Here is a 5,831-nt window from a genome sequence, read left to right on the forward strand (position 1 = left end):
TTCATACACGCAACCTCAATTTTTTTTATATCATCAATCAAACACTTTGGCATTCAGGTTTATATTCAAAATATACGTCGGTTTTAGGAAGATGAAAAGCGATCGAAAAATTTGTTTGGCGCATAATTAAAAACAAAAACGTGAAAGGAAACAAAAACAGAAAAACGATTTAAATGATTTTGTTTTTCCTTTTGTTAGCAGTTTCTTCGTATTTTACTTATGTTATTAGCTATTACATTCATTTTTTATTTATAACTGCGACAGGTAATCATTCATTTTTATTCGTGTTTTTGTCGAATTGCTTATATTTATGATATGAATAAATAAATAAATAACGCAGAAGAAAGGAAACAAAAAAACATGGTGGCCATTGAAATAAAAAAGATTCGGACGAACATTGTCATTATTTAAAACAAAATAATCTGATGAAAATAACTAAAAATATATAAATATGCACAGAAAAATATCAACAAAATTATGTGCAAACATATCGTTGATATAAAAATGTATAAAAAAAGCAAGATTTTAAATAAATGTGAACGAGTAAAACATTTAAGATTGGTAATAAAAGTCGATTCAAATTTAATAAATTGTCGGTTTCAATGTGGGTATAAGTCTCGATTCGAAAACGGTATAAGGCCACAATAACATCTAGATATAAAATACTTATTGGTACTTCCGGTTTTAGTTACAAGTAAAAGTTTACAATATAAAAGAAAATATTTAAACATTTTCTTTAATTTTTCTTTCGTTTAGAAAGAACTGATATTTCATTTTTTTTTTTACAAAAGTAATAATTTTGTTATTATAAAATATATTTAATTAAATTGATTTAAATTAAAACTATTTAATACAATTGAGTTTATATCGTGAATATAATATTTTTATAAATCCTTTAAAAAAAAAAGTAATTACTTACCGAAGTAGTTTTATATTATTTCAAAAATATCATGTTTTCTTTTTTAATAATAAAAATAATTAAACTGAACATTATGTAAAAATATTAAATGCAATTTACTTTATTTAGGATTTATGATATTGTTTTTAATCCTAAAAACAATTAATAAAGTAATTTCTTTAACGTATGCACATATTATGGAGTAATTTTATTTTACTCAGTAACGTCAGAGAAACTCTTACAAATAACTATTGAAATTACGTATGATGTTTGCTTATTACATTTCATTAAATATATTGAAATCATTTTTATTACACGGTCGGAATTAAAAGAAAACTATTTTATATATATATATATATATATATATATATATATATATATATATTCAGTTTGTCTTTACATAAGCAGTAATTTGTTACTACAAATTCGTAAATAAGCGTTTGTTGCCTGAAGAGGTCTCTAGTTACTAAACACTAGAAGACCGAAACATGCTCATGACTGTGTAGCAACAAATTACTGCTTATGTAAAGACAAACTGAAAATTTAACTAGCTCTACTTCCGTATTGAGCACTCTTGTATTAACCTCGTTATATTTCATTATTTACCTCTACTTTTGAAAAATGGCAACTTCAAGCTATATATATATATATATATATATATATATATATATATATATATATATATATATATATATATATATATATATAAACAAGTTTTCCGAAGTAAATCGTATAAACTATTCGCATACTTATTTTCAGAAAAATAATTTTTATTTTTTAACTTAAACTGGAAGTATATCACATCTGAAAGTATATCATATCTGGAAGCTATTTTTCTTATTGCATTCCCCCCCCAAACAAGGCATATATTTGATGTAAGGGGCTACTATCTGGGACATAATTTTCAGGGGCATTATAAAGAGAGTTGAGCAGCAAGATGTCTGTTTACATTAAACCTGCACTTCTGGATGTCAGTACAGTCAAGGAAGCAGGAACCCGGAAGCGAGTTCCAAAGTTTAGCAGTCCTAGGGAATAAACTATTAGCGTAGAAGGTCTTTTTTACATCTAGGAGTCTCTATTGTGTAGGGGTGGGATTTTACTGCTGTTATAGGCCTATTACTCTTAGTTCCTTAATATTCGTACATTTCTATATTTTTTCCGGTGAGAGTTCACTGCCACAATCGGTTAGAATTGATGGAGGTTGTAAAATCTTTTCTCTCTATTCCATTCATACTCCGCCCGCGACCACTTAACACCGCTGCGGATACGTCCACAGAGGAATATACGGGGAACACCGATTTGAGTTCTTAGTGGCTTAAAACATATGGATTGGCATTTTTCCGTCGGGTTAAACGCGACTTTACATTCCAGTTATTCTGTGGGTTACTTGTGCGATTTTATAAATTTTTTCTTCTTTTTTTCCTTTCTTTTTCCTTAATTTATATTTTTTCTCTTTCTGTAGGGGGTGGGGGTTGCGATTCGAAGGATTACTTAAACGAAACGAACTAACATTGGATTCCAGTTTTTACAAGAAACTTTAACAGTCAGCCCCCAGCGTTCTTAAAATCTTGCACCGATTAGTCGCTTTAATGTGTGTGTGGGTATGGGTGTGTGTATGGGTTTTCCTTCACCCTAAACTCGGCCTCCTTCTGATACTACGACAATGACGTCATGTTTGAACTAGAAAACGTTGACGTTAGTTTCAACCACCTGCAAGTGTTTTTAAAGGGTTAATTTTATCTGTTCCCAATTGTGTGTCTCTTTAGCATAGAGGTAACGTGTCAGCCATTTTTCCGCATTAACCTCGATGGTCCGGGTTCCAGCCTGTCTTCCTACCTAAACTTTTTTTCCTTTTTTTTTTTTTACATTTGTTCGCGGTTTTGCTTTGTTTTGGTTTTTCCAATTTTTTATAACACCGTGTTTTTTTTAATAATATTAAAACAGAGTCCCACCCTCCAACATACAAACCTCCAAACACCCGGGAAACGCTGCCCCGCTGCTATAACAAAACAAATAATGACGAATTTTAAAACAATTTTTAGCAAATTCTTTTTTAACGTTATAAAGTTGAAAAAATGGATTTAAAAGATTTACATTTTTTCAATGAAAACTCAACACACAACACAGTGTTTTGTTTCTTTTCTAATTAATATTTTGTATAAATTATAAAGGAACAGATGTCAATTCATTTGCACATTTAAAAAATTTTTAAAACTATAAAACAACTTACATGCTCTTATATGCTCTTAACATTATTTTTTTATTATAAAATAAAATAGACAATTTGAAATCGTAAACAAACAGCCATATTTATTTTTGAACACGTTTAGAGAGGAAATGGTTTTAATCATTTTTAATTGATAAAGAGCAGCTATAAAGGAAGGTAATTCGTTTCTCATTAATTAATGTTACGATGATGATGCTTAGTGTGCCACTGGATGCACGGGCATTTACATTAATATTTAGATCATTCAAAACATGTTAGGGTTATCTAACCTATCGACAATAACAGTTGCACGGTTTGAAGTAAACCACTGGAAAGATTGGGGCTTGCTTGCTATAAATTTTCTATGCTGGGACATTTGCTTCACTGCCCGCTTTGGCTCACTCAGTTGCATTATTGCATACTGTTAAACAAGGAACGAAAAGATTTTGCTCGTTGGGATGTCTCTGATATGATCTCTGATGGAATCCCAGTTAGTTTATTCTTTTACATAGGTTCACTTCTATCAAGGCATATCGCCACTTGGACGTAAAGGGCTTCTATTTTGAACCATGCATAGTAAAGATTAACAAAATGTTGGTTTATGTTACAATTTAAACTTCTGCATATCAGTACAGTCAGGGAAACAGGTAGCAGGAAGGGAATTCCAAAGTCTAGTTGTTTGAGGAAAGAAAGTATTAGATTAGAAACTTTCTGGCATTTAGAGACCTCAACAGTGAAAAGATGAAATTTTGTTGCTAAACGGGTTTGTCAGGGATATGTACGCCGAGGAGGCACCAGTGCAAGAGAGTTCATCAGAGCACATTCCATTAAAATATTTGTAAAACAGACACAGAGATGCAACATTGTGGCAATGGGACAGGAATTGAAGCTTAGTTTACAAAGTGGTACTTATTAGGTTGAAGACTCTTTTTTGGACTTTATCTAAGAGGGAGAGGTTAGTAGTGGTAGATGCACCAGCCCAGATGTGGCAACAATACTCCATGCATGGACGAATGGTGCCTTTGTAGAGGTACAGGATCTTTCAGGTGTGAGTAGTCTTCTTGCTCGATGAAGTAAACCTACCTTTTTTGCAGCAGCCTTTGCAATGTCCTCAATGTATTTGCTCCTATTAGTTCATATCACCTGTGAACTTTAGGCCGAAGAGTTTGAAGGAAGAATTCGCAGGTAGCGTGTTATTTGTCATTAGTTCTTTTGAAGCATCTCGTCATTTTGAGCAACTCACTAGAATGTTCAGGATGATATCTACTATTATCAAAAGATTATCAGCGTTCTTAAATGAGCCAGAATTAGTTCGACAAATAAAATTTAATGATCCTCACAGTTAGAATGTTACAGTCTGGGGGATAGAATGAGATACAGAAAAACTATATCTTCTGTTATCAGCTGCGTCTGTGTATGTCGAGAAATCGAGAAAGTTACTACAATGGACAATAATTAAATGGACATACTCCCTAATCTACGTATTTGGATGCTCGGATTTGAAAAGAGGGCTACACGTATACTATGGTTGGGTATGATAACTTCATGAGCTTAATGAGAACAGAAGAGGAAATTTAAATAAGTTTCGCTATGTTGAAAAGTTTAAAGCACATGAAAGTCTGAGAATCTGATTCTTAATTATGCTCTCTGAACATAGAGAAGAATGTTACAAATATATGGGTGTGGCATAACGGACTAATTCACAAGATTTCCAGCTACAGAATAATTGTAAATATCCTATCAATTATTAAATTCTTTCTCTCTGATTAGCTTATAAGAGTAGTTGTCGATGGGCAGGAGTCAGAAGTTCATAGTATCCACGCTGGTGTTCCTTCAAGGTTCCACCCTAAGCCACACGTTTTTCCTAAACTTCATATACGATCTCCCAAATTACATTCTTAGATCATTCGTAGACATTTATGTAGACATCAGCGTATATGGCAACACTCTAAAGGCCGGCAATGAACAAGCTCTCTCTGTTTCTCTTCTGACCTTAAACACGTGGTGCAATGAGGAAAAAGGTGACTAGTTAATTTTAATGCATCGAAAATCAACCTTCTCTCTTTCCATCATCAACACTGTGAACCTCATTTGGCCCCAATTGAAATGAATGGCTTTCGTCTTAGGCAAGCACTATGTTTTGACAAGTTTCTAGGTCTAATCTTCACTCCTGATCTGAAATGGAACACATACTTAAAATGCGTTGCTAAGATCGCCGGAAAATAGTTGGATCATTCTACCGCTTCAGCAGATATGTCACTGCCGATGCAAACCTCTACCTGTATAAAAACCAAGTACGTCCTAGGATTAAGTATTGTTGTCATATTTGCGCAGGAGCTGCTCAGAGCAATCTATTCTGCCTTGACAGAGTTCTAAAGCGGTTTCGAAATCTAGTAGGTGATGCACTTTTTCCTCTGCAACGTTTTTCCCACAGAAGAGACGTTGCGAGTCTTTCTCTGTGTTATTGTTATTTTATGGAAAGTGCTCGTCTGAGCGTCAATCTATGCCTCCCCCCTATGTCAGACGTTCATAAAAGAAATAATCGTCTAGCTACAAGTACTATCAACAATTTCCCCCATTCTCTATCTGTGTCTAAATCTAAACATATATTCTATAAACAAAGCTTATTTCCTAGAACTACACACCTGTGGAATTTTGTTTTGCTGGTCTGCTTTCCAGCTGACTACAACATGGTCGTCTTCAAGCCCAATGTAAACACGTTTTTTG

The sequence above is a fragment of the Euprymna scolopes genome, chromosome 28 (genome assembly GCF_053919585.1).
Source record: "Euprymna scolopes isolate OS-2025 chromosome 28, ASM5391958v1, whole genome shotgun sequence".
Lineage (NCBI taxonomy): Eukaryota > Metazoa > Mollusca > Cephalopoda > Sepiida > Sepiolidae > Euprymna > Euprymna scolopes.